This window comes from Chamaea fasciata, unplaced genomic scaffold (genome assembly GCF_029207755.1).
Source record: "Chamaea fasciata isolate MVZ Bird 193981 ecotype frontalis unplaced genomic scaffold, bChaFas1.0.hap1 SCAF_7, whole genome shotgun sequence".
NCBI classification, from domain to species: Eukaryota; Metazoa; Chordata; class Aves; order Passeriformes; family Sylviidae; genus Chamaea; species Chamaea fasciata.
In genome coordinates this window covers 62755573-62766451 of record NW_027094092.1, presented here as the reverse complement: position 1 = coordinate 62766451, position 10879 = coordinate 62755573, and the positions used below count along the sequence as shown (strand labels likewise).

Here is a 10879-nt window from a genome sequence, read left to right as displayed (position 1 = left end):
TTCTTTTCCCGCTGAATGGGGGCTACTTTGCTATTCAACATTAACCTAAAAACCAAGTACCCTAAAATATAAAAAGTATTTTTGCGAATCTCTGCTATCCCCCGTGATGGGTAGTGTGTGAATAGAAAACTTGGAGACAGTAGCATAAAACACAAAGGCAGGAAGGGAGTAAGTGTTTATCACGATGTGCAGAATGCACCTCTCTGCTACAGCCTTGAAAGCTGCTTCTACAAGCTGGCAATATTCAGTTGCTGGAAGACAATATAACTAATCCAGACATGTTCAGCATGTAGAATTCCAGAATCTCAGCCTTGTCCTTCCCTCACGAGCAACAGGAATTGGATTCATTTTTTCCCCAAAGAAAAAAATCACTTGAAAGTCTAGAAGTTAGAATCCAAGAAAGATATCACATCTGCTTCAGTGAGTTTCTCTCTTTTGAACTTGGGGAGGAATGATTTTACTGTGCCAGAAATGCAGGAATTGTGTTGTTACATGGAAGCTTTAAAAAAGCAAAGACAAAATTTGAGCACTTCACTTCTTTTTCTCCTTGATATTCATTTTCCCCTGAATTTCAGCCAAACTGCCAATTCAAAACTCATATCATTGCTTAGTGTATGGAAATTCCGATAAAATTAGTGTGTCAGTTAAGAAGAAAACAATGTGAAATAAAGAAAGTGAATGTGAAAATAGTAATTTGAAATAAAATAGTTCAGTTAGATGGTCTAAAATCTTCTATTAGTGAAAAAAAATCACTAGATCTAATGTAGAATAACAAGAGTTGTCAGAAAAATATCTCAGAAATACTTTTACACACACACACACACACACATTCCTCTGTGTGTGTGTGTACACTTCTCCCCATCCTACTGCTTTTTCTTCCTGCTTTCTCCCCTGTAATTTTTTAAGAGCTGGTATTTGTCATTTTCATTCTATTCGCCCAGAATAAAATTTCCAAGAAGTTCCCTAATGTTCTTTTTGGCTTTTGAGAATTAAAACAAAGAAAAAGAAAAAAAAAAAAAAAAACCAACCAAAAAACCCCCCATAATTAAGAACAAAACCCCAGGCCTTTCCCACATTTTTAAAAGCTTTATATTCCTGCATTCTGACACAGACAGAATCCACAGGACAGTTCAAACAAGTGGGCTGTTATCCTCTCTCTGTTTCTATGGAAATGAGTGTCAGACCACTTAAAACAAAGCACATACCTTACAGTAATCACTACATTTTGATTATTTAAAATAACAGAGCGCAGTTTTCCCAATCCAACCTCTATTTCTATGGATACAAGCTGAAAATCGTTGTAGAGAAGCCTGTTCCATAGTTTTTTCCAATTCTGAATTTGTTTTGGATGCTGTAAGTTCTCACAAGGCGCTATGGATGATACGATCTAACAAGAGCTTCAAGTGTGCTGTAATTTGAACTGGAGAGGACCAATTCTGTGAGCCAGAGTTAGGAAACATTCTTGTGTGTGTAAATAGAAATTGGAATGAATACTGAGTGAAGTACTCCACCCAGCAGGTTTAGAAGGAGGGGAATGATTTGCTGTTTTCTGCTATTTTTTGACTTGCTTCAGAGAGAGTGAGCTGAGCTAAGCAAGTTCTGAGTTTGGTGATCATGAGCTGCTCCTTGGCCAAACTAGTCAAAACACCATAGAGACCCCCACCACTTCACGAGACAGAAGATGTGACCCATGAAGTTTGCAAAGCCAGTCTCCTCACGTTTCATTTGGAATGAAACCTCACTCCATTTCCTCAGGAGAGGCAGCAGAAGGTCCCCGCTCCCCACCCCCCTGAATGCTGCCAGTCTTGCTGGCACTTCTCCTGTACGCAGATTGTTTTTTCTAGCAGTGCACCTGGCACTTGTATAGACATGAAGTGAGAGGCATGTCCCATCTCAGAGAGCTTACTGCTGCAAACAAGAGAATGTCCCTGGTCACTTCCCGACATGATGTTTCAAAGACACACTAGGAAAGACTGTGTGTCCTGCCCCTCAGTTAGGAAGGACATTAGGCCACAGTTACTGGGTGGAGCACGGTCAGGGAAATCACCCTCTTTGTCAAAGTGCTTTACTACGGTTTTATGAGCCTGCCTCTGATGGGTCGTTATCATGACACTGTTCCCCTTCCGTAAGTATTTAAGACAAGATTTTCCAAAATGACCAATGACTACGTACTTGAAATTCAAGACAGAAGCTTTTCAAAGCCACAGAATCAATGTCAAAACACTGAAAAAACTGTGGCTTTTCCAAGAGCCTTGAAAAAATCGGGCTTCCAGATGTCTCAAGTTAGGTATGCAAAGGCATGCAAAACTGATGGTGTTTCAGAAAAGAATAGCCCGTATCAATATCTAATCAGTGAGAGTTAATAGTTTTGAGATCCAGACCTCAGGCTAATTCGACCTGAGCACAGTGAAATTAGAAGCATATAACAAAAATTTAAAATGATATTGCAGTGCTTATAAGTGCCTGCTTTTCCGATCAAGACTGTAAGGGCTCCCTGGTAAATTCTGTGACTCAGTGACTTTGTCAAACTCAGACTGGATGATGCTTGAAGATTATTCCATGTGTATAAGGTGGGAAGGATTTCAGTACACAGAAATACCCGAGAATCGCAGTAGATACTCAGAGGTGCTCTCAGCAAATGCCTCCTCTGGCTATGCACAGCCTGCTCATTGACACTTTTCTGTCCTCTTCCCTCTTTTTCTGGTCTTTCCACCCATCTTCAGCACCTGGGCATGCGGCCCAGTTCCAGAGTCTCACCATGCTCTGACTCAAACCCCTGATGCTCATAATGCCTGGTCGGCAGATCCTCCCATATCGACAGGCTCTAATATTCCTCGTGGGAGGAAGATAAATTGCCATTAGTCAGGCTTAAAATGCACTCCTTGCACTCCAGCTGAAATAACTACGGGATTGGAGGAGGAGGAAGAAGAGGAGGAGAGATGATTTTGTTTTACAGCATCTAGAGTAAAAAAAGTTGTGGTTTTACCTCAGCCTTGCCAGCCCACTCGTCTCCTGGGTCCATACACGGACCTTGCACATACCCTGGACTCCTCGATGCCGAACTCCTGGAATTCAAGCTCTGCAATGACTGTGTCCAAGTGTGTGAGCTAGCACTGGGCTGATCCCAGCAAGGATCATGGAGGTGCAGGGCACAGGGCATTTGGACATGTGATGACAAAGAAGAGATAGTGTTGGGAGCATTCCCTTCTTGGGAGGCTGTGCCGAGGAGGTGGTCCTGTCAGCCCATCCCTGGGCAGCGTCACCCTCTCTCCTTCTGTCATCCCATGCCTCAGGGTGCCAAAGGCTGGAAAGCAGGAAGATTTGACAAAGAGCTCTATATCACACATGAAATTTGGGGAAAAACTGAAGGAAACTTTTCTGTGTAATAGTTGTGTAAACTGAGAGCGAACACTGAGAGCTACAGTTTTAAGGTGCGATTTTGGATTAAATGTATTCCCTCTGAATGCTTTCTATACTTAATTTATACATAAAAAGAAACATTTATTTTAAGACACTAATGCGTTTCTTACCAAAGGAGTGAAGGGTGGGAGATTGCAACTCACAGATGAAGTGAAGTGAAACCACCACAGGGGTTACTGTAACTGTAAGTGGGGTATCCCAACAGCAGGACAGGTTTGGGCTGGGATTAGCATGGGCTGTATAGCTGGGGTCATGCAAAGGTCTGTCTGCAGCCCTTCTCATAGTCCCTCATCTGCAGGGAGAGGCTGTAGGCCTGGAGATCAGGCTGAGTTTGGGAAGGGTCAGGAGAACACGGTTACGGAGTGATGTAAATGCGTATCAAGAGACTTGAGGGGTGGCAATGTCAGCTATAGAACAGCAAGGATCCATGGCTAACGGCTGGAGATAGGGGCTGCCTGAGAAGGACGGGAGTGCTTAAGGCTGAAATCAGAAGAGAAACCTCGGTGAAGATTTTGTGTTAGAAATGGTCTCATCTGCCAAATCAGATATTTGTCTTCAGGATTGCACGAGTAAGGAATCCCACAGCAAAGAAAAAGGTTCAGGTTTGGGAGCAAAGGCAAGTTGGGCAGGACTGCGGGGCTGGGGCTTGGCTGTTTACCTTCTGTTCAGGACAGTAAAGGCCTCAGAGGACATAACTGAGGCAGGAAAGGGTCGCTTGGCTCAGTTAGTCTTGTATCTAGAACTGTTCCTTGAACAAGGGGGGGAGCTGAGGTTCATGCAAGGGACCAGGAATTGCTTTTTAGCCTTGAAAATGCCAGAGGGGTGTGTGTAACTTGGATATGATGATAAGTTCATCTGGCAAGAATCACAGAATATTTTGATTTACTGAAAAACCGGGCAGCTCAGAAGTTACTACTCGACTCATTGCTGCTCCCATCTGTTGCACACGTAAGCACAGCAGAACAGATGATTTTTTTCTGAGCCTGAGGTCTTCGACTGACCCTCTGTAAATGCGTCTTGCCAAAAAGCAGACTCGGGGGAGGAAAGTTGTCAGATATAATAGAGAAAGAAAAGGACACAGGCTTCAAAGTCCACTCCAGCAGAACATGGAAGTGACCTGGCTGGAAATGAAACCCGTAGTCTGCTTCCCCAGCCTCCTGGAAGCCTCTAACAGCTCCACAGGCAGTGAGGGGAGAGAATAATTTCACTTCAAGTTGAAATAAAAATAATTTTCAGTAGCATTCTGCAGTACTTTTAAAATACTAGAACCATGAAATATGGTGTGATGATAACTATCAGGCTTGTAAGCCTGGTAACTAGGACTTTTACCTTGAAGATCTCAGTATGGGTACTTTAAGCCTTTTAAAACAGAGTTAAATCAATTTTTTTTTTCCCTAGTTCTGCTAGCACTAGCCTTTCTTTTCACCCCCTCAAAAACAGAGCAACTCCCTCTTGAGGATGTTATTTACTTTCCATATTATGTGCTTACCGATTTCTGGAATTGCCAATGTATTTGGATACCTGCATAAATTTAAGTTTCAAGAAAACTGTAAGGCTGAAACAAAAGAGAGAGACCGCTGCAGATGGGATACTGGGAAGGAATTCTCGTCTGTGAGGGTGCCGAGGCCCTGGCACAGGGCCCAGAGAAGCTGTGGCTGCCCCGGATCCCTGTGGCCTGACTGAACTAGAGGTAAAGCCGCCTGGGTGTCCTGCCCACGGCAGGGGGTGGGAAGGGATGGTGGAACGAGATTGAGGTGAATGTTTTGAGATTAATTCGTGGGTTTTTTAATAATATACTTTATAAGCCTGTGTAGTAGATATTTTAGAGTTAGTTTGTGTTTTACTGGATAACATCACTTTCTTAAGCGTAAAGGAATGCGGGGTTCCTGGAAGACATTCCTCTGCCGAGAGGGACGATAATCACCCAGCGCGGAGAGAAAGGAGGGTGTGACCCCTGGCTGATGGAGCTGAGCACCGCCATCAGCCACCGTCAGCCGAGTGCTCAGCGCCCCACAGCCATCATCCCGACTGTCGTCAAGGACATACATCTCAATACCCGGTTCCAGCAAACCCGGACAAAAGCTTCTGTCTCCCCGGAAAAAACTATTCACCTGACTTGCAACCGTAAAAGACCCTAGATGAATATGAATCAAGAATCATACACACAAAGAACCCATGACGTAATCGGTTGCCCAAGCCCAAAAACTGTATAAAAACGGGCTCTGCACACTCTGAATTTGTGAACCGGAGGGGGACTCTGTGCCGTTCCATGGTAACTATTTTTAACTCTTTTTGCTCACCTGAGCACCGGTCGCTGGGCAGGCCCGACAACTCGGCCGGGGCGGGACCGCAGAAGCACCACCCTGCCCGGGCCGCGATATCTCCGGGCCGCTGCCGCTCCCGCTCCGCCCGCCCCTGCCTGCGGGAGCAGCGGCGATTCCGGGGTGCCGCCGTGCCGGCTCCGAACCGGGCATGGCCGGGAAGCGGAGCGGGGCGCCTGCGGCCCGCGGGACGAGGAGTTCGATGGCGCCCGCCTCACGGCGCTGCTGCGGGACCCCGCGGCCGCCGCCAAAGGTGAGGGGCTCTGCGTGGCGGGAAAGGCGCGCCCTGAGGCGGCCGCGCTGGACAAAGGCGGCCGCGCCGTCCCGGGCTGAGGCGGCTGCGCTGGACAAAGGCGGCCGCGCCGTCCCGGGCTGAGGCGGCTGCGCTGGACAAAGGCGGCCGCGCCGTCCCGGGCGGAGGCGGCCGCGCCGCGCCGCGCCGCGCCGTCCCGGGCGGAGGCGGCCGCGCCGTCCCGGGCGGAGGCGGCCGCGCCGTCCCGGGCGGAGGCGGCCGCGCCGTCCCGGGCGGAGGCGGCCGCGCCGTCCCGGGCGGAGGCGGCCGCGCCGTCCCGGGCGGAGGCGGCCGTCCCGGGGCACGTCGCAGGGGGTGGGTGGCACCGGTGGTGCTGCTGGCGGGGCTGGCGCACATGGCACCGCTCGGCCCCTCAGGGTCGCGGCCGGGCCGGAGCGGGCCCTGCACGGGGCGCCGGTGCCCCGGGTTGACGCTGCGCCTTTGCAGGGCTGGAGACGTTCGTGTCCGTCGCCAGGACGCTGCCATCGGCCCAAGTGTACGATGTCGTGGAGGGATACGTGAAAATTTCCATGGAGTGTGCTGAGATATTCAAGCTTCTCGATGGAGAAAGGAAGCCTGAAAGTGAAGTAAGTTGGACAGGGGGCTTGTAATTCAGGGACTGGCGGCTGCAGTCCCAACAATCCCACCCTGGAGAAGAAGCGACAAAAGGTTGCCAGAAAATGGTCACAGTGGCCAAGGCTGCCAGAGCTCCAGGAAGGTTTGGGCAGCGCTGTCAGGCGTGGGACTGTTGTAGTGGCTGTGCAGGACCAGGAGTTGGACTGGATGATCCTTGTGGGTCCAGCTCAAGATACTCTGTGGTTCTGTGAATAAATGCTTTGTGGTGTAGATAACTCTGATAATTGATTATGGCTTTGGTTTGGTTTTTTTCTTTTTTTTCTGGAAGTAGCAGTGGCAGAAGCACCTACCGAGTGGGAGATGCTCTTTTCAGTTCATAGATGTTCCTGGATTTAATGACACACACAGCCAATCGTCCCGTCCAAATCAAGCTGTTAAGGTTCTTTAAATGTTATCAAAAGATCTTTTAGGAAATAAGGGGATCAATAAAAGCAGTTAAGTAAGCAAAACAATAGTCTGGTGAAAGTAAATGTTCTTAGGTATCTCCCTGATATATCAGTATTTCTAGGAAGCCGCTGGTAAAGTTGACCTCATTTTTCTTATTTTAGCTGGACACAATTTATCCTCATCAGAATATGACGAATGAACAAAGAGTTCAATAATTTTTCACTCTGAATGCTAGTGCAGCATTGCTGACTGCTTACAACATAGTACTGTATTGTGTGGCTTTTTAACCATCGCCTGCTATTCTTTGTCTTCCAGTATCATTTTTATCTGTGTCGTGTTCAGTGACAGCCTTCCCTCAATATCCCGTTGCTCACAGGGGCTGGTGTTTGTAATGGGCGCAGCCCAGTGCTGTGTGGTTTCTGGATTCCTCTGCAGGGAAATAATTGCAAGACCGGAACAGCCCCAGTGTTTTTCTCGGGGACATTTTGTTTTTCGTCGTCCACTTAGGAGCAGCCGTCTCTTAAAGCAATGATTCCTTGAAACTACATGCTCTCCAAAGTGATCTTTTCCGAGAGGAAGCGTTAATTTGGGAGAGAATCTAAAAGTTAATGTCACTTTCGTGTGTGGAAGCTTTCCTCTTGGGGTGGGGTTACCCTTTATCGATGGTGGTTATTACTATTTGCTCAGCTAATAATTTCAAGTCTTACCTGATATTGTCAGATGCTAACATACTTTTTTATCCGGCAGATGCTGTTAGTCTTTCAAGCCCTAGAAGCCATTTTACTGAGGACAGCCAGCGACCGCTCACATTTGTGGGAATGAACATCGTCAGAAAGTTGATTCATTCCTATATGAGACTGGTCTATGCTGCTTTGTATTCTGAAAATCACAAGTAAGTCTTCTTGGTGCTCTGCTGGAGAATCTCTGTCAGTTGATCTGGAGGGACTGTACGGGACGTTTCAAAATTCATCTTGAGTTATTGCTAATAATCCACCTTTATTTAATAATCCTTTTCCACTTGTCATAAAATAATTGCCTGTGGAAGTCTTTGCAAAGTGAAAGCTCTGATGCATCATACAATCCAGTGCTGTAGGATAATTTCCTGAAGGTGTAGTTTTCATCGGTTGGGCCTGCCCTGGTGAGAGCTAACACTGGTGGTACCTTGAGTCCTCTTACTTTATTGCTGCTTGATTTGTGGGGTGGAATGTACTGCGTGGAACAGGGCTGGGCAGTCTTCCTGTGACAGCAAAAAGAGCTGCTCTTGAGTTCTTTGTTTTCCTGTATTTTTTTTGGAGTCAGGTTGCCATGTTTATAATAGATTTTTCTCTTTCAGACTGGCTTTTTCTGTAATTTTTTCAGTCTCCTAAAACTGAGGTCATTTTAGGTTGCTCAATAACTGTTGTTATTTAGTCCAGACCAAACAATTTCTCATGCTCCTGTGGATGGGGAAAAAAGTTGCAAATGCCAGAGACATTTCAGTACAGACCTGGGAGGAAGAGGGAAGCAGAGAAAAAATCAGACTGAAATTGACTTGGCCGAGGCAAATGACTCATCTTTCAGTCTTTGAGCAGAACTGGAAAACCTTTTCTCTGCTTGCCTAGTTCATAGGCACAGCTGTGCTTCCTGAGCTGTGCAGTTGATCTTATTGCAGCAGGCTTTTTAACCTGACAAAGAATCTCAAATGTGTAAACTGGAAACAAATTTTGAGGCTGTGCAAGATGTGCACTTCTGATGAAATGCTTAAAGATTGCAGGTTCTGGAGGAATCCTTCTAGAACCTGCACAGAGGGGGCTGCAGATTTCTGGTGGGAGATGCTCTGCATTTTCTGTGCAACCTCTTTGCTGTGCAGAGGGATTTTCTTTATTGCATGTCTAGATGGGATCTCTGCTTGAACCACACGGCTTTTTACAGATTGTCCATGACAGATGCACGATGGACAAGTTACAAATCTGTTCATGGTAGTGGCTGTTCAGATGATGGAGGTCTGCTGTCCTCTTATGTATTCCTGTTGAAATAAATGGCAGACCTCTATGAATTTAGGAGTTCATAGAATCATAATTAAGGCTTGCGTAGTCCAGCCCCACTGCCATGAACAGGTCATCTTAGAGTTGTTCGTTTTGGCACTTTCACCCTTTTAAACTACTTGATAAAGGGAACATCCAGCCTCACCTTATGGCCTAATTTTGGGGAAGAATATGAAAAGGCATTTCCTTCTCCCTTCCTCCCTCACCCCTCTTTCCCAGCTGCTGTTATTACTACCTAAAATAATTGCTTTGATTATTTAACTTCCCTTCTATTTTCTCTTGAAGTTTTAATCTGTTGGTTTGGTGATTAGTATAACCATGATCCTGGAAATAACCTGCAGGTTTTCCCTCTGCTTTGTCTTTTTAGGATGAGCCAGGGGTGCCTTACACTGCTGTCAGCAATGGTGGCTCAGGGCCCGGGTTCAGCAAGGGATGTATATAGTCATTTCGATTTCAATGAAATACCTGCCTGGATTGTTGGAAAGAAGATGCAAGAAGGTAAATTAAGGTCCTGCATGCAATGAAATGCTATGCCATGGCTCCACCAGCATTTTTAGCTAACTGTTGGGAACAAACTGTTGCCAATGTTTGTTGTATTTTCATCTGCAAGAGCTTAACTCTCCCTTCCTGTCCTGTGTCAGGCTGAAGTCCTTGACTGTGCCTAACTGGACACATGAAAATGCCTTACGTGTTGCCAACGAGCTGTGGAGAAACATAAATGTACAGTTTCTGTGAACTGTCCTTCTGGTGTCTAAAACAGAGTGAAAGCGATAGTACACCCCTGGAAACTAGTCAGTCATTTTGTGGTTTGGTCCCACTGAAATAAATGGAAGTTGGAGAGGGGATATTGCTCAGTACTAATACAGGGTAATTGTGTTTGAAAGCATAAACAGAATAATCCAAATTATCTCTAACTGGAAATCCTTAAGAGGAATATGTGAGTGAGGGGAAGAAGTCACTCCTCTTTTTCCTGAAGAAACTATCTCTTGTTTCCTCCCTGTTTGCTAAAAATAGTCAGGATTGACACAAACCAGAACAAGAATATCTAAGTGTCATTCCAAATGCAAGTATAAAATTAATCCAGTATTGTTTGCAATGTTGACATATTGTTTCTAGATTTTAAAGATTACTTGCAGAGTGAATGTGTAAGTTTGTGTTAGGTTTGTGCCATGTGAGGTGAAAATTCAGACGTTTTCTTTATTAAGCAGTCAAATGGAAGGCAAAAAACCAAACATCCCTTTTTCCCTGGAACCACCTTTTATAGTTCTGGAACTGTCAGATTCCTCGAGTTTTGACCTCACTGCAGGAGTTGTCTGCAGGAGTACCTCCACCCTTAATTTTGAGTGCTTGGGTGTAGTCTTTTGACCACAAGCTGCTCAAGTGCTCCAGTAAGGTACAAGGAAACAAGCATCCAAAAGGTCTTACTCTTGTACAGCTTTCCATGAAATTGTGTCACAGCTGGTTATCAGAGGTGAGTTTTTAACACAAAAATACCAGGCCCAAAGCTTCCAGCAAAATTTTGTTTGTTTCTATATTTCTTCTTTCAGCCTTTTCATGAGTCCCTGCTGCCTTATCTTTTGCATACACAGAATCATCTTTACATGCAGATTATTTTGCACAGCAGGTTTATAAAAAATTGTAAACCATGGGGGGACTCTGTCAGGGAGTGTAGTGATAGGATGTGGGATGAGGTTTTTTTTAAAAGAGGGTGTATTTACATAGGATATTGGGGGGAGATTCTTGGCCATGAGGGTGGTGAGACGCTGTCCAGCACAGGTTGCCCAGAGAAGCTGTCACTG

The 10879-nt window shown here is 45.9% G+C and overlaps 1 long non-coding RNA gene across 1 annotated transcript; it reads left to right on the top strand.

Annotated features, from left to right (window-relative positions):
• Positions 1-6484: 6484 nt before the first annotated feature.
• Positions 6485-9421, top strand: LOC136291872 (uncharacterized). Its single transcript, XR_010721795.1, has 2 exons — positions 6485-6620; positions 7804-9421. It is a non-coding gene; the product is annotated as an uncharacterized lncRNA (long non-coding RNA).
• The last annotated feature ends 1458 nt before the right edge of the window (positions 9422-10879 follow it).